This window comes from Cupressus sempervirens, chromosome 10 (assembly GCF_028749045.1).
Source record: "Cupressus sempervirens isolate cs-2001-9-10 chromosome 10, ASM2874904v1, whole genome shotgun sequence".
Classification (NCBI taxonomy): Eukaryota; Viridiplantae; Streptophyta; class Pinopsida; order Cupressales; family Cupressaceae; genus Cupressus; species Cupressus sempervirens.
The window spans coordinates 720,863,083-720,883,298 of NC_143127.1; the positions used below are offsets into that span (position 1 = coordinate 720,863,083).

General features: G+C 32.9%; 1 long non-coding RNA gene and 1 pseudogene across 1 annotated transcript in view; one reads left to right on the forward strand and one right to left on the reverse strand.

The window, feature by feature from the left end:
- Positions 1-20,216, forward strand: part of LOC149535854 (uncharacterized) — a 136,851-nt gene that overhangs the window by 18,534 nt on the left and 98,101 nt on the right. The gene's annotated exons all lie outside the window — the stretch shown is intronic.
- On the reverse strand, positions 125-2,312 carry LOC149535855 (ABC transporter B family member 26, chloroplastic pseudogene; annotated as a pseudogene).

The window sequence follows — 20,216 nt, forward strand, 5'->3', positions numbered from 1 at the left end:
TCCTTGTAGCAACTGTTCAATTTCTCTGTCGGTGACTTTTCAGTTACTAAAACTAACCTTTCAGTTTCTTACTTATGACTTTTCATATTTATGTCTTCACAACTTTTGAGTTTCTCTTTCATATTTAAATCTGTTTCCTCTTACCATCATTATGCATAATTCTTTCAATTGCTTTCTTTATATAATTCTCACTTTCAACATCTAAAACAGTGGTTGCTTCGTCGAGTACTAAAACTGTTGGGTTTCTTAGAATAGCTCTAGCAATAGATATACATTGTTTCTATCCCCCACTAAGACGAGCATTGTTAATGAGAGTTTTGTAACCCTCTGGCAAGGAAATTATAAACTCATGTGCGTGAGCTTGTTTGGCTACCTGTTCAATCTCACTGTGACTAACTTTCCTTGTACACCCATAACTTATATTGGAAGCAATGCCCATACTGAAAAGACGTGGCTCCTGAATCACAACACCAATCTTTGATCGAAGCCACATGACATCAAGCTCATTCAAAGGAGTTCTATTAACTAAATTAACTAAAGTACTCTTGCCACTACCACTAAGATCAACCAATGCAACTAGCTTGCCCGAAGCAATTGATAAATTTACATTTTGCAAGACAGGAACCACAGGCCTTGCAGGGTAGTTGAAAGAAACATCAAGGAACTTAATATGGCCTTCCAGTTCTGGCAATCTCAATCCCTGAGAGGAGTTGCTTGCTTGGAAGAAGTTCCAATAGCTCAAAAACCTTTTCACTAGCCCCAATCGACTGCATTAATGAAGCCCAATGATCTCCAACCCACCAAATTAAATGAATTAGCCATTCTGAGTATAAAATAAACTTCGTCAACTGCTCTATAGTTATATGACCATTCATAACAAATCCTCCTCCCATAAGAAGGGCAACCACCTGGGTCGCATTGTAAAAAGTATTCGAGCTCCATGTACATAATCCATAAGCAAAACTCTGACGCAAATTTATATCAACCAACTTCTTTAACCACTTTGAATATCTTTCACATTCCTTCTCTTTTGTGCCAAATGTCCGTACAATTCTTGCCAATGATAGTGTCTCTTGTGCTACCTCATTAGTTGATGCCACAACTTCTTGAGCAAATTTTGCCATATTTTTTTGAAACCATATGTTTTTCATATTAGATGGTCTGTTCGGGTTCTTTATCTTGCCAAGTGTGCTACCAAGATGCTTTGGATCGGTCCAAAATTCACTAGCAGAGGGTCCACCACTGGCATAGCTATGTGAAGAATTAACTATGTCCATGAAGTACGTTGCAATTTCCTTATAAAGAGGGTCACGTATGATTTCATATCTCATTTGGGCCCCAATAACAATTGGGATGTGAGTGTCAGCATAAAAACTAGATATGCTATCTACCTTGACAGCTAACAAACCCAAAAAGCAAGGCTTGTCAAAAAGATGTGCCAGCGGTATATGGTTTTTATCTCCAGTTAACAAATACAAGCGATATAAAACATCATTCATTCCACCACTATCTTCACTGAGGGAAAACTAGTGTCTTTCAATTGTATTCCCCAAGACACTTGGACTGCTTCATCTTTTGTATAACTATGGGTCTCTTGCAAGCTTGTATTAGCATTCGGTCAGACATATTGACCATATCTTTTTTAATCATCCGACTCTTGTATTGTGTATCATCGGTGCTATGAAGTTCGGGCTCAGGTATTGAAATTTCGCACTCGTAGGCTCATGCTATGGCATCTACGAGGGCACAAGATAGAAAATGAAGTCAAAACATTAGATCCCGATCTCCTTTACACACACAAGCTCCATCCTACACAGGCAGGTTTTCATAGAATTGCTTCTACAGAGCACTGCAATATACATTTTCCGCTTTGGCTTCATTAGAGAGTTTTCACTCTATTATGGAGGATTCATGAGATCACTTTTAGTGAGATGAAGCACATAAATAGATCTCTTTTGATAGCCACGTCGCTTGCTGTAAATTTGATGTTTGGCGAAAAATCAAACTTCTACTTCTCCACTGGCGGGATTTCATAAATGGACTACGGAGATGCATTAAGACATGAATTTCCTGTGTCTTTCATTTCTCATATAGTGGCTTTGAAATCTATGCTTTTGTATGATAGTAATGCATTTTGAATACATATTTCAAGTTTAAAATGTGGAATTATCAAAATTTAATTTGCTTCACTTTGGTGGAAAATGGCAATTTGGCTTCTCTGGCAGAAAATATCAAAATGACTTCTCCTCTTCTTTGCAGAAAGTCCCAAATGAGCTTCTCCTATGGCAGAAAAATTGGAAATCCAGTTCTACATCCCATTTCCAATTCTGCATTCCAGTTCCAATTCTGCTTCCTTTTGTATATTCAATCAAACGATTTTGAAGACTAACTCAATTGTTTCTTTCTCTAAGTCAGATTATGAACATGAAGTTGAAGAAGCATAAGAAATCATATCAAACTAAATCTATAATTTTGAACCGAGGCAACGAATTTTGAATTGTGGCATAGTAACTTTCACATCTGCATTAGAACTTTGATCTTTATCCTTAATAGAAACATTGTTAAGCAAATTGGAAACAATTTTGGGGAATTCTTTACGGGAGGCAACTTTAAAAGTTTTTAAAATGGTGTACTGAAAGTGCACCTATAGTGTGACATGAAATAACACATCATAGGTTGACTCCTTCATAGTTTTCTACTTTGTCATCTATTATTAGTCTTATCAACATATGAAAGATGTACTCCATATTTGCCCCAGAATCTTTGTAGGTTTGTTCATCATTCACTCGTCCACTAGAAGATATGCACATGTGGATTTATACTAGCTTCAACCCTTAAATTATTTGTCTTGTATGTAAGCCACTTTTTAGAATCTATGTGAATCATTTATCTTTGAATTTTGTCTTCCTTTGTTTCCATAGATAAGCATTTCCTTTGTATCTTAATACTTATATCACACCCTTGCTTTGAGTCCGAGACATTTGTGATTTGAGGAACTATATGGCATGCTGCATATACATATTTCAATGTCATTACTATGTTTGGATCATCTTTGTTGTCATACACTAGTCATAAATGTATATATCTAGTTGGTGTCCAACGACCCCTCTGGCATATTGTAGCCTCCAAATATTCTCTACATACTTGAGCGAAAATTCAGTATTGATTTGAAAAGATATATGACATTTGCAGCCTTGCTTTGATACCATGTTAAGTAACATGGATCAGTTTTTGCAAATGTGTGTGTGTGTGTGTGTGTGTGTGTGTGTGTGTGTGTGTGTGTGTATGTGGGAGAAGGACACGTGTGTTTTGAAGAGGCATGTCTCCAAGGTTTAAACATCATTAGTTAGTATAAAATAATATAACTAACCATATGTGTGTCTATATATATATAAAATCATTAGTAATGAAACGCATGATCATATCAATCTGACTGTAACTACAAACTTAATAGCAATGATCTCATCCACGTTCACTTCATATTGCATTGGCCTTAACCATGTAAGCCTGGGTAACACCACATGTCCGTACATCTAATCTGTATCTACCATGAAACAAATGTCTTCATAGTAGTGATCCACCACTGATTGTGGGATCCTTGTTTCATTCTTCATTTTACCTTTGAACTCATCAGAATAGTTATCCATGACTGTCTCAAAGTTCTCACCCAATTGTTCAATGAAAGCATTAATCTACTTGGTAACTAGTCTTTCTTTATCCCATACAATTGTTCCTACTTTAAGAAATGAATTCTACACATAGAAAAATATGCAAACTATCAAAGATCCGAACTTACACCAAAGTGTTCTTGGCCTCCTGAATTGCTCCAAGATTTTTTGATAGCTGTTGTCATTACTACATTTGGGCCTGAATTGCGACAACGCAATTATGATGGCAACCCGTTGCCCAACTGACATTAAGAGGAATTGGCTCCCATCAGACTTTTACTATTGCAAGTTGTGATGGAAAGGCCGACCGTCATAATTGCGATGACCATAGGTGTAGTAAATTGAGCTAACGTATTGGCAAACCGTTCATTTTCACTGTCACAATTGCGACGAAAATATGTCAAAGACACTATCGCAATTGCGACGTCTATGTGATAGAAATGCTATGGGCCCCACGGTAAGCTGTTGGAGATGTCTATCGCAATTGAGATAGGCATGTGACAGGAATGTTGCAAGATTGATGGTTAGTCGTTGCAATTGCGATGACGTGTTGTATTAATAAAAAAAAAATTGGCGACAAACATCGAATAGCTATGATGCAATCATAGGTTACTATTGCCATGCAATCATAGGTTAATTTTGAGCTTCACTTGGTTTTGAGAATAGTTTAATATTCTCTACTAATTAAAGCCAACCACATGAAGGTGGAAACTCATTTGTTACAAAAAAAAGTTTCAGATCTGCAAAAGTGACATCATTTTTCCATCTTCTGGTGCATGTCATTTTTTCATCGCATTCAAAATAAGATTCTGCCACTATGAATTGAGAATGCATGTGCAATTGCATTATGTATGCATGGAGAATAGTAGGAGCTGAAAAAATCAAGCACATTTACATTTATTTAATAGGTCTATGCAAACCTCTAACGAAAATTCAAACTTGTTGGGCTTTTTTTAGCTCCACCTGATGTTGTATGCATATAAATTTAGATTACATATTGAATTATGACATTCTTCTACATTGCTTGAAACTAATAGATTCACATAGTTAGTTGTCATACAATCATAGGTTAATGTTGAGCTTCACTTGGTTTCGAAAATAGTTTAATATTCTCTACTAATCTATTCTCTACTAATCAGGGTTAACCACACGAAGTTGGAAATTCCTGTTATCATATAAAATCTTTAAGAAATGATCAATCTTTAGAGTACCTATAATGTCCTCATTGCCTCCTACTACTCTTAGGGGAAGTTCATCTTCATTGCTCACAAGCAATTCATCGCACAGGTACATCCATGAATGTCCTCATCACCTCCTACATAAATGAATCCAATATTAGAAAATACCCCCTAAGAAATAATAGTTCAAGTGAAATAACCACATGAAAAATGAGAGAGAAAGAGGAATCTACTTACCAATAGGCATGGCCATCACATTTGTGGTCATGCTACCTGTTGAGTGACTTTTATTTTTTATTGTTGTGCCAATATCTCTCTGTTTATATACATACATACATATATACATATACACATATACATACATACATACATACATACATACATACATATACATATACATATACATATACATATATATACAAAGATCACAAGGGCACATCAATAAGATGTAGAGATCACAAGGGCACGATAACAAAATGCAATGATCACAAAGGCACATACATACATACACATACATACATTAATACATACATATATACATGTATGTATGTATGTATGTATGTATAGAGAGAGATATTTTTTAAGGTGCTAAATGACTTACCTCAAGATCCTTCACAAAAATAATGCAAACAAGGAAAAATGGGCAAAGTTCACAAGAAATTTTACAAAAACATATCATAGCAGATATTTTTAGAAAGAAACAAGCCATAAATTAGTTAAATGGGTCGAGTTGCTAATTAGTTGGGTTGATATATACATATATTTGAATGGGTTATGGCTTCTACAAGGGAATGAGCTTCGTGATTATGGCATTTACACAAAAGCAGGACTTGCTTCTTTAACTCCTTATACTCAACTCTTCATTGAAGTTATTCTTTTAGTAGTGAGAATAGCTGCTACAAATTCTTGGGAGCCAAGGGGCCCTAAACTTATGCCACATTTTTTGGAGACATGGGAGAACTTACTACCAGCTTTAGTACTTCATAACATTCTGGATCATATAGTGATGCCCAAATTAACAACAGTAAATACTTGGGATATAGAGATCACAAGGGCACACCAACAAATTCCTATAGAACTATCATCATATTAGGTACAATAAAACAAATGAGATGTAGAGATTAGAATGACACAACAACGAAATGCAACGATCACAAGGGCACGTCGACGAAATCTAAGATCTCCACATGATGCATACATACATACATACATACATGTATATACATACACATATATACATACATACAAACATAAGCATATGTATACATGTATGAATGTATACAAAGAGATCTTTTTTAAGGTGCTTATTACTTCTTAGCACAAAAAAAAAAATTGATCCAACTGCATACATATTCCAGAATCCAAATTATTAAACAATAAAACTCACTCAACCCATGCTAGGTGACTTAGCTCAAGATTGTGCACAAAAATAATGCAAAGTTAATAGGCAATATATATATATATATATATATATATATATATATATATATATATATATATATATATATATATATATATATATATATATATATACGGGCAATATATATATATATATATATACACATATACATATATACATATATATACATATATACATATATACATATACATATATACATATATATATATGTATATATATATATGTATATATGTATATATGTGTATATATATATATGTATATATGTATATGTATATAGGGAAATATAATGGCCATTAACAATTATATTAACTCTTCCCATTTTTCTTGCTCTGAATATATATGTATATAGCTACATACATACATACATACATCTGCATCCTTTGCATGGTTTAGAGGTAATATCATTGTCGCAAAGGCTTCTGGAAGGGAATGAGCCTCGTGATTATGACATTTACACAAAACAAATGGGGAATGATTAATGTCATGTTTTCTTTTATTTATTTTATGCAATCCTCCATATGGCCTATAGTAAAATATGTATTGCATCTGCATTTTCTTTTCCATTGCAACAACAACAGTAGATACTTGGGATGCTTGCAGGGAGAGCATGCCAATACATGCATGGTTACATCCTTGGCTTCCATTGTTGGGTCAATGTATGGAGCCTTTATATCAAAATAGTCGTTATAAATTGGGGAATGTGCTTCATGCCTGACATTCAAGCGATGCATCTGCATATGCATTTTTATCACCTGGGAAAATTGTATTTGATCTTGCTAGTTGGTAACAACTAATTGTTCCTTATATTGTATCTAATCTGATGACAATTCTATAAGAATTTGTAATCAACCCAACTAATCAACAACTAGAGCCATGCTATATATATATATAACTGGGTTATGGCTTTTGTAAGGGAATGTGCCTCGTGATTATGGCATTTACAAAGAAGCAAAACTTGCTTCTTCAGCTCCTTACACTCAACTCTTAACTGAAGTTATTCTTCTAGCAGTGAGAATAGCTGCTACAAATTCCTACGAGCCAAGGGATCCTGAACCTATGCTAAGTTTTTTGGAGACATGGGAGAAGTTACTACCGGCTTTAGTACTTCATTACATGTTGGATCATATAGTGATGCCCAAATTAAAAATGGCAATAGATACTTGGGATCCTCATAGGGAGAGCGTGCCAATACATGCATGGTTACATCCTTGGCTTTCATTGTTGGGCCAGCCTATGGAGCCTTTATATCCAACCATTGGTTATAAATTGGAGAATTCACTTCATGCCTGGCATTCAAGTGATGCATTTGCATATGCAATTTTATCACCTTCGAAAATTGCATTTGATCCCGCTAGCTGGAAACAACTGATTGTTTGTTTTATTGTACCTAATCTGATGACAATTCTATAGGAATTTGTAATCAACCCAGCTAATCAACAACTAGACCAATTTAATTAGGTTATGGCTCATGCATGTGCTATTCCTATTTATCATATGGTTGCAATGTTGGAGGCAACATTTTTTATTTGTGCAAGATATGGAGGAAAAACAATGGCGTTGGCAAACATGAAAATTTAATAATGTGAAGTCACCTTGAGGAACTTGTGTATGCTCTTGGAAAACATGTCATCAAAAATGTTCATCATGACCTTTTTTGCTTCTACATGTTTTTGCATGGAGCCTTCACACACCTAGTGCTCACAAATGTCTACTTAAGCATGTATGTGAACATGCATGCACTAATATGTGGTGAAATATGTAGAAAATCATATAATCCTTCATCACACAAGATCTTTCGCTTGGTGTGCTCATTCATTAAGTTAATCACCCAAGTTTGCATTTCAAACCATGGTTTATCTATTTTGGGCTTAAGAACTGGTACAACAGCATAGAAAGAGTACTTAAAAAGAGATGGATCTCACATTCATTCATTAATAAAATATAGCATTCATTCATTATCATATGAAGTAAAATACAATTATGAGCATCCATAAAATAATCTCATAATGTCCAAAGCTAACATCTAACATTAGTTCATCCTTAAACATTCATTAATAGTAGCACATAAACACATAACATTCAATAACATGTGAAATAAGGTATTTAAACATGCCTCAACCAATTATGATTTAATTTTGGATCACCTACCTGATTAGTTTGGAATTTTTTTCTCACCAAAAATCATAAAATCTAAGAACAATTGTTTCAAAAAGAGCGTAAAAAGATAATTATTGTGCACCAATCATGTTTTTAAGCTCTTTTAGTACAATTGTTCTTACAATTATTTGGCTCAATCTCCAACTGGTCAGTATGTGTTTTGAAAAATTATTCTTGCATCGTGAGTCAGGAAAAAAAATATCAAACTTGAAAAAGATGTACATAAATGCAATTAATTTTTAAACTTTAATTTTATAAACTTACAAAGAGAACCATAGAATTATAAGAAACTAATGTGGTTTTTACTATTTTAAAATTATAGTTACTGTTACTAAATTTTTGCACATGTAAAATTTAAGTATGAAGACAAAGAAAGTGCACGAATGCCATTCATTTCAGAAAAGAATGTCCTTGTATTATTCATCAAAAAATAGAGACAAATGATATTTACAACTGATAGAATGAAATGAAATATTGAAAGTAAATTTCTCTCACAATTGGTTGTGAGAGTAACCTTCAAATCTATTAATATCTATTTTTATTCTATGAAAGTGCATAAACATGAAAGAAAGAGCATAGAATGAGAGGGTCATAGGGCACTAGTCATTGCTTGTAATGACTAGTCATATTACATTGCTCCAATTCTGCTTGCTTGCTACTCCAAACTGCATTTCCTCCAAATATTTGATTCTTGCATCCATAAGAAAAATGTGTTAGATCCAATGGATCTAAGCAATGACGGAAACACCTTATCTCATATGCAAACAAACTGTGCTACCATCATATCATGCACTTGCATAAAATAGAAACATATACTAGTATATCAAAGGCAATCATGATCACATCAAATTTTATTGCTAACATGTTTGTTTTCTATGTTGGATCTTATCTCTCGTAGGTACATAGATATAACTGTAGGCTCCCACGAGGATTATTGAGCCTGACATGCCTATAAGAGATAAGGTTACAAGAACTGATCAAAAGCACAATATAAGCATTAAAGAGGCATATACATATTTGGGACCTTTTATTTCATATTACCAAAACAATGCCAAAGTATTTATATTGTGTAACTTAAGCATCAATCACATAGGGGAAAATAAATGCATATATCCTCTTTGTGAAATGGGTATCTACATTTTGATGAAGTGTCATGAAAAGGGAAAGGGACAAGACTGGTGAATGCAATATTAATAGATGTGCATACAAGTGCTGATTTATACAAACAAATATATAAGTTTTGCAAGCAAGCAAAAAATTTAATAAAGAATATCAGAGCGTATGCCAAAGGGAGGAGCTAAGTTATTGAAGAATGGTGCAAAGGAAAATAAAGTAACAATTAATGACTGATGTTTCTCTTATCAATGATTTATGCTATGACAAAGCATGTAGCTATAGGTCAAGGTTTTCGTCATTGTCACCAAGGCTGCAGAGAGGGTTAATAACAAAGTTTAATCAAATGAAGCTGCTATGAGTGTGTAAGGAAAGTATGGTTCAACAGAATGAATTTTCAATATTTTTAGAGTTTTGGTCATATTGAAAAATAAATTATGTTTGCGTTTTTCAGTAGAGCAAGGAGAAAAAGCAACCTGTAAGACAATAATTTTCCTTTTATAGTGAAAATATTCAAAAACTAATTTCAAATTTCAAACAACAAGGTAGTCTTTTCTACTAATATGTTCACTACAAAATGAGTAAAAATGATGCTACGATGTTGAAAAGAGGAGAACATAGCTGATGAATGCAACAATGGCTTATGGTAAAGATTTCACAAGAAAGTATGGGCATTTTTAGTCACAAGGAAAAGATAGCAGCAAAAGATGGAGATTAAATTGCAAGTTTCTTTGCTAAATTTCTACAAGAGATCTCTACAGCAACATCATCCTTTTCAAATTATAACAACAAGAGATAGAGATTAGATAATAAAAACCATAGAAGATTGTACATGTGTTCCTCTCTAAATATGAAAAAGGCTTAATTAGCATGAAAGACCAAGAAAATTGTTGAGAACCTCCATTAATATCCATCAACAAAATGAAACGATGCTCAAACCATTAAAATGAGAGATGCTCAGATTGTTGGAATAATTTCCAATGTTGCCCTTCGAGATTCATGACATGGCTTAGTCACATCCCGTGTTCTATAAGTCTAGTGGTTGTATCAGGCATTGACATGTTAATCTTTTGGTGCAATGACAACTCTAGCTTGTAACAAGTTGTATCTGAGCTTGGTCACAGGTTTGAATCTCCTCAGGTAACACTAAGGGGGGGATTTTTGGACTAACTGCAAACATTCCCCTTCGAGATTCATGACATGGCTTAACTGCCTCCTATGTTCTATAAGTCTAGTGGTTGTATCAGGCATTGATAGGTTGATATTTTGGTGCAACAAGAACTCTAGCTTGTAACACAAACATCAAAAGATTACAACAAGGGTTTGAATTAGAATTTTTTTCTATAAAAAGAAACAATACACGACTCATGAAAGTTATGCAGAGAGGCCCAAAAGAAGAAATAAGAGCTCCAAAATATATAATAGAAGATCTCATCCACAGTGGTCATCAGATGATAAAATCGTAGGTTGCTGGAGCTTTCCAATTTTAAAGAAAAATGATCTCGAGGAATGGCATCAATAGATCAAAACCTACAACCATGATTAAGCATAGGAAGCTCCAAGATCATTATAAAACAACAAGAGAAACGTGACTTTTCAAAGGAAATAGAACTCCAACAGATTTAACTTACAGTTGCAAGGAGAAGATCAATTAGAATGACATTGGAACTGCCCACAAATAGCCATGTTTTACTCCAACAGTTCAAAAGACTCCAGACTTCTTCACAAAATGGTGTTGGAAAAAACCATAAATCAGGCACGTAAAGCTCAAAATGAAGAGTCGGGTTTTACACAAACTTCAATAGATCCACATCAAAGACCTAGTCATAGCAACAATTGACTCCTTTTTCATAGCAAAGGAAAAAGAATTGCTCCAAATTTCCTCAATAACTAGCGGCTAGGGTTTCATTGCCAAGTCCTTCTCTTGTTTCTTTCATTTTCTACTTGGTCGAATGACAAAAATCACTTAGTTTTTCCCTTTTATTTTCTCCTAAATTGTATTGCAATCTCATTTCAGGTCCATTAGAATTGTATTATCATATTATCTATAGTAGCTAATGTTAATATTTTTTTTAAAAAAGGAAAACATTAATATTAGTTAGTATTAATAATATTATTTACCCTTATAAAGTATATTATAAATTAATATTTAATTACAATGGTTTATAAATTGTTATTAATTATTAATATGTTTTTTAAAGAAGGGACCAAAATACATGGCTAAAATAACTAAGTCTTATGACTTAGTGTGTTTTAAAATATCAAGAGGAGAGTATACGGGCTTTGTCATCACATTTGAAGAAGTCTATCTAGGAGTTGTAAAGTCAATTTAGGAAGGTTGAATTTGACTTTATCCTTCTTTTTTGAAGCCATTTATGAGTACTAGGAGTATTTTTGTGGAGGTTTAGGTTAGTCATAAGTGTCTTAATGACTTCAGGTGGCCTTTACCTTGTTTTGTTTTTCATTTTGAAGAGTGGAGGATCCATCCTATTTGAAGGGTTTTCTTGTTGAATCTGACTCAAGGTGTTTCTAGAACCTTTTTTGGAGGAAACAAGTTGCTGGAGTTTGAGTTTGTACTTAAGGAGGTTGTAACTCATTTGTAAAACAGTTCTCAGTTATGCAGTGGGGCTTCTTTGTGATTTTTATCTATCCTTTGGCCTTTTTTTGATACATTATCTTTTTAACTCAATTGATGATATATTTAGTGATCACCTTGGAGACGATTTTTGATGAATTTTATCACCTTCTTGCTAATTATGGAGTTGTGTATTAGTGTGATTGGATTAAGCTATTAGTGAAATTCTTCTTTTCCTTCAGTTTTGTCTCACTATTACGCCTATTCTATAAAGAGTGTAGTGTGTAGGTTGTAGATTATGTTTCATGAATGTCATAAGTTCATTATTGTGAAAGTTATCTTTTCCTTTATTGGGAAAGTATGCATTTAAACTTTTTTGCAAAACATTGATATGTGTGCATCACAGGGGCAAGTTGTGTGAATATGTTATTGATTTTTGGGTTTCAAATAGAGTTTATCTGAATGTCATCAGTTCAAACTTTAGGTGCAATCACCATAGGTTTAATTTTTCTTTTCTTTTATCTTTCTATCCCTTTCCCTCAAAGTTCACGAGTTTTAGTGAAACATCTGATAAGAACTAGCCTAGAAACCAGAGGTCTCACTTCATTTGCATGTCCCACGTAGAAGTGATTCCCATGTTATACCAGCATTACTAAACTTATCGAGTTCAATACTAGGTGCAAATTCTGGTACTTAACAGTTACAAGTGATAAAGATATATATCTTTGATTCAGAGAGCACAAATAATGGAAATGAAGTATTGTAGAAGGTGCAAGCTCAACTGCCCCCCCCCATGTGGATGAAACTATTAAGTAGAGAATAGTTACATCCATACATACATGGTTAAGTGGTACCTAGCTATGTCTAGGGCTACCTGACTATGTCCAAGGCGTTTGCGCACTGGAGGCATACTCCACCTACTAGGCTGCCTACATCCCTGTATCCATGGTATCAAGACCCTTGAACTACTCACTCTAACGAATGTGTAGTTCTAGTTTCTAATTGTTTTGATATAGCTATATTCCTATAACCATTGGTGAGCTTTACTCACCTAATGCAACTCTTTGCCATCATACACCCACTCGAGCGAATCAAGTGGTTTTCTATAATTACAATACTGTAATACCCTAGTGCAACCTTTGTGTTGTAGTTTATAATTAATGTAAGGTTAACCTATATACATCCTAACTCACTCCTTGTATAGTTATGTTTAAAAGCTTGTGACAATAATCAATGGGTCTAAATAGACCAGTCAAGTTAATGCTGCAACACATAGTTTAGCCTTCTATTTTCTAAAGCCAAGTACACTAGGTACATATAATGTCTTAAAATATAAGCCTTGTGAGTTAACATATAATGTCTTAAAATAGTGAAGTGCTACCTAACTATGTCCAAGAAGTCTGCACATTGGAGGTATACTCCGCCTACTAGGCTGCCTACATACATGTATCCATGAGATCGAGACCTTTGAACTACTCACTCTAAGAAATATGTAGTTATGGTTTCTAATTTTTTTGATGTAGTTGTATTCCTATAACTATTGGTGAGCTTTACTTACCTAATACAACTCTTCGCCATCATAGACCCACTCAGGTGAATCAGATGGTTTTCTATAATACAATACTGTAATACCTTGGTGCGACCTTTGTGTTGTAGTTTATAGTTAATGTAAGGTTAACCTATGTAATGTCCCTTACTGATATGGTAGAATATAATTACTAAGTTTGATATTTTGATGTCAGTACACTTCAATTGGTAATGTTATACTCTTTTTTCTTGACTTACTTATGGTTTGTTGATGTACTTTGATTGTTGCAGTTTTGCTCAGTATGGGAAATTAACACTTACATCTTTTTGATCATATATAAATAATGCAACTATCCTTGGTTTTTTCCTTAATGTAATTTCAATTTGTGTTTTAATTGTTCTAGGCATATACGATGTTGTTGGTATCTCTTCTCTAGATATATGTCTTGTGAACCCTAGGAATGTCGGGATAAGTATAACTTGCAAATATTATAAAGTTAAATATATCCTTCCCATAATCTGCTCTATAACCTATTATGTAGATGATTCTATATATCCTCTCTCTCCATGAACTAATACAATTTGTATACAATATTTATTTTATTCATAGCTATGTATCCCCTTATCATTTATTCTTCATTTTCCAATTGTCTTACATCTTCCTCCAATTGATTCTTCTTTTTTAATGCCTTAGATGTATTTACATTCAGTTATTAGTATCCTATTCTTGATAGCAGCTTAAGTAAGATTTGTATATTAGGTTGTTCATAAGTCATCGCATCATGGGTTGGATTATATTGCAAGTATTGATACTACTGGGATTCTGTTGCATGTTCTGATTTTCTGTTGAGATTTCCCTCATCGGTTGAATAACATAAGAGACTCCTTCAATATTGAAAGTTATTCAATATTTTTGTTCCATGTGTTTTCTTCTCTTCCAAATCTTCCTTATAAACTTTAGATGTAGTCTCCCATATGAGAACCATGGTTAGCTGATGAACCGCTACCTCTTTGACTCCAAACGCAAGTCTTGGAATGACAGTAATCTGCACTAAAACAATGCTCTGCTCATATATCATGGTATTGGTATATCAATAAGCTAACGTGTATAATTTCGTGCAAGCATTTAATCACAATATCTTTTGATTGCCATAGTTGATGTTATCATTCTCTATGTGGTTGTTGCCAGCACAAATCTCCTTTTCCTTTCCCGCGAATTGCTAGGGATGATCTCCTGCCATTTTGTAATTGTCATTCCACTTGTCGTCCACGTTGGTATATTGTCTGGTCTCTGCTCAACGTTAATCTTCAGTGCTTTATCTTGTATGTCTCTTTATCATTTAAGGGAGTAGATGTTTATTTATTTGGTTTGAAGTTTTATATACCTTGGCAAATTCATGTGTTTCACATCTTATATTCCTATATTTCAGTATTCAATGCTTATGTCTTTTCATAGTGACTTTATTTATTAAATTTTAATTATTATTATTAATGTCTTCTATTTATATTTTATTTTTTGTTTATTATCAAATCTCATACTAACTATAATTATATTATTTATTTATTAATATTTTATTCTGATTATAACTATATATATTATTATTATTTCTTTCTTTCCTTATTTAATGTTTTATCAATTGATATAATATACTATTATATCCATTGGATATAGGATAACAATAAATAAATAAATAAATAAATAAATATATATAATATTTGTTTATTTCACTATATCAAATGCAATCATAATTATAAATTATTTTTATTGATTTATTTATCTTATATTGACTTTATTATTATTATAAAAATTGATCTTGGAAATGGGGACATTACAGTCCACCCTTCCCAAAATTGCTTGTCCTTAAGAAATTCAATATTCTCTCCTTAAGTTTTTATTGTTCATCCTGCAACAACAATGTTAAATTGGGATTAGCTAGTTTTAAATATAAATTTAAGTATCACAAGATTAGATTTTAAAGTACTAAGATCAATTTAAGAGAGGAACTTATCTTTATATATTGTGCGCTTCACGATCCTTCCTTTGCCTTTCTTTGATCCATGATAAGTCTTGATTAGTAATCGTCATAAGTATTGGTAGAGACTTTATCTCCTCCCAATCCTTATGGATACCCTTTTTTCTTTTCTTAAAAATCCTTAAGGAAGATTTTATCTTTTCTTTAGGCCTCAATGAGTATCCTTTTGGGAAGTACTCATCTCTATGATCCCTAGGAGAGACTTTATCTCATCCGAAGTCACTAGGGATATTCCTTTAGAATTATCACTCTCTATTTAATCCTTAGGAGAGACTTTATCTCGTCCTAAGACCTCTATGGATATCCCTTTAGGATTATCGCTCTTTGCAATCTTTAGGAGATACTTTATCTCATCCTAAGGCCTCTATGGATATCCTTTTAAGATTACCCATCTCTATAATCCTTGAGAGAGAGTTTATCTCTCCCTAAGGCCTCTATGGATATCCTTTTAGGATTATCCCTCTTCGTAATCCTTAGGAGAGGATTTATCTCATCCTAAGGCCTCTATGGATATCCTTTTAGGATTATCCATCTCTATTATTGTTGAGATAGACTTTATATCTTCCCAAGTCTCATAGTGGCTTAGTGTCATACAATTCTCTTGAAGTTTTCCTACTTTCATGACAGAAAATTGTCAATACCATTCATGCATTTTGGTGTTTCCTTTTTTATACTATGGTGCTCTCTTACATGGTTCATCAACGTCTTCCAATGTGTTATTATATATATATATATATATGTTATCCTTTTTATGCTTCTCATTTGAACTAGCATCATCTTCCCTTACATTTGTAGATATAACATATAATCATTAATTTGAAATAATACGCTAATGCTTTTCCATAGCTATCTTACATCTTCACATCTCTCATCATATCTTATTCTTGTAAATATTTGGTTTATCATTTTCTCCATCATAGATTTGTGTTCACTATTTTTCCATAGGATGGAAAGATCAGGCTCTGATACCACTGTAATGTCCCTTGCCGATATAATAGAATATAATTACTAAGTTTGATATTTTGATGTCACTACACTTCAATTGGTAATGTTATACTCTTTTTTCCTGACCTACTTATGGTTTGTTGATGTACTTTGATTTTTGCAGTTTTGCTTAGTATGGGAAATTAACACTTACATATTTTTTTATCATATATAAATAATGCAACTATGCTTGGTTTTTTCCTTAATGTAACTTCAATTTGTGTTTTAATTGTTCGAGGCATATACGATGTTATTGGTATCTCTTCTCCAGATATATATGTCTTGTGAACCCTAGGAATGTCAGGATAAGTATAACTTGCAAATATTATGAAGTTATATATATCCTTCCCATAATCTACTCTATAACCTATTATGTAGTTGATTATATATATACTCTCTCTCCATGAACTAATACAATTCGTATACAATATTTATTTTATTCGTACTTACATCTTCCTCCAATTGATTCTTCTTTTTAAATGCCTCGAATGTATTTACATTCAATTATTAGAATCCTATTCTTGATAGCATCTCAAATAAGATTTGTATATTAGGTTGTTCACAAGTCATCACATCATGGGTTGGATTATATTGCAAGTATTGATACTATTGGGATTCTATTGCATGTTCTGATATTCTGTTGAGAGTTCCCTCATTGGTTGAATAACGTAAGAGACTCCTCCAATATTGAAAGTTATTCAATATTTTTGTTCCATGTGTTTTCTTCTCTTCCAAATCTACCTTATAAACTTTAGTTTTAGTCTCCCATATGAGAGCCATGGTTAGCTGATGAACCGCTACCTCTTTGACTCCAAACATAGGTCTTGGAATGACAGTAATTTGCACTAAAACAATGCTCTGCTCATATATGATGGTACTGGTATATCAATAAGCTAACATGTATAATTTCATGCAAGTATTTAATCACAATATCTTTTGATTGCCATAGTTGATGTTATCATTCTCCACGTAGTTGTTGCCCCCACAAATCTCCTTTTCCTTTCCTGTGAATTGCTAGGGATGATCACCTGGCATTTTGTAATTGTCATTCCATTTGTTGTCCACGTTGGTATATTGTCTGGTCTCTGCTCAATGAATCTTTGGTGTTTTATCCTGTATGCTCTTTATCATTTAAGGGAGTAGGTGTTTATTTATTTTGTTTGAAGTTTCGTCTACCTTGGAAAATTCCAGTGTTTTGCATCTTATATTCCTATATTTCAGTATTCAATGGTTATGTCTTTTCATAGTGACTTTATTTATTAAAGTTTAATTATTATTAATGTCTTATATATATATATATATATATTTTTAATTATCAAATCTCATACTGACTATAATTATATTATTTATTTATTAATATTTTATTCTGATTATTATTATAGTTATAATTATGATTATAACTATATATATTATTTTTATTTTTATTATTATTTCTTTCTTTCTTTATTTAATATAGGATAACAATAAATGATATATATATATATATATATATATATATATATATATATATATATCAATATCATAATTATAAATTATTTTTATTGATTTATTTATCTTATATTGACTTTATTATTATTATTATAAAAATTGATCTTGGAAATGGGGACATTACAACCTATATACGTCCTAACTCACTCCTTATATAGTTATGTTTAAAATTTTGTGATAATACTTGTGGCCATGCTACCTATTGAGAAAGTTTTATTGTTTTCCTTTGTGCCAAGATCTCTCTGTTTACATACATACATACATACATACATACACACACACACACATATATATACATATACATATGTATGTATATGTATATATATACATACATATACATTAATCGCAAGGGCACAAAAATGAGATGTAGAGATCACAAGGGCACAACAACGAAATGCAGTGATCACAAGGACACGACAACGAAATCCTAGATCTCCACTAACCTCCACAATCTACAAGATCTCTCTATATATACATACACATACATACATACATACATACATACATACATACATACATACATATACATGCATACATATGTATACACATACATACATACATTTGCATATGCAATTTTATCACCTTGGAAAACTATATTTGATCCTTCTAGCTGGGAACAACTAATTGTTCATTTTATTGTACCTAATCTGATGACAGCTCTACACGAATTTTTAATCAACTAAGCTAATCAACAACTAAACCAATTTAACTAGGTTATGGTAACCAATTTAAGTAGGTTATGGCTTGTTTCTTTCTAAAAATATCTGCTATGATATATTTTTCTAAAATTTCTTTCCCATTTTTCCTGGTTTGCATTATTTTTGTAAGTCAGTTAGCACGTGTTGAGTGGGTATTATTGTTTTATTATTTGGATTTTGAAATATGGGCTTTGTTTTATCATTGGCTTTGTTCAAGTCTTGATTTTAATGAAGTAACAAAGTGGGTTTTAAGGTGGAAAGGACTATATAATGAAGAGGAAACTTGAAAACTTGAATGTTGAAATATTGAAATGAAAGCTATCAAGTATCAAACACATATGGTAGAGTTACAACACAATTTGAAGTTTATTTTAGATATACATATATAAAAAATGTGACATCAATCATTCTCCATTTGTTTTGATTGCGAAGAGCTATTTGCGAAAGAGGGTGGAGAGCTTCGAACGAGGGTGGAGAGCTCTCAATGTTGGTGGAGATTTACTTTTTGTGCCCTTGTGATCACTAAATTTCATTGTTGTGCTCGTATGATCTCTATATTTCATTACCATTCCCTTGGTAGAGATTAGTGGAGATCTAGGATTTCGTTGTTGCTCCCTTGCGATCTCTGCATTTTCGTTGTTGTACCCTTGCTCTGCAATTTCATTGTCATGTCATGCCCTTGTGATCTTTGTGCTCTTTGCAACACTACAACATTTGGGGTTAAATTGCAATGACAATTTGCAATGACAGTGTAATTTGTGGTGTTTGGGCCTAAATGTAGTAGTGCTTATTCTGTGATTTTCTTCAAGGGGAGAAGAAGTACCTATGTAAATCTTCTTTTCTTTTCCTTCTAAACATGTATCTCTTTATATATCCCCCAACAGGTGAATAGAGAAGCTTCTCTTTATGTATATGTATATGTATATATACATACACACACATGTGTGTGTCTATGTATGTATCTATGTAGATATATAGAGAAGCTTCTCTTTATGTATATATGTATATATACATATATACATATACATATGTATATACACACATACAAACATACATATATAGAGTTCACAAGGGCACATCAATGAGATGCAGAGATACATATATACATACTGACACAATGCAAGGCAGGAGAATCCCCAAAGGAGATGTCCTAGCCTCCAACAAATAACCACATAGCGGAAACACAACAACAATGCAAGATCTGATACCAAATCACTGCTCTTTATTTATAAAATAATTGTTTACATGCAATATTCAGAGGGAGTGGATCCTAAGTTTAGCATGAAGTAGTTGAAGGGCAAGTTTTCTCGAGTCCATGAACAAAGCACCAAATGTGAGGTAGTTTACAGCAAGATTGTGGCGAAATTGCACACTT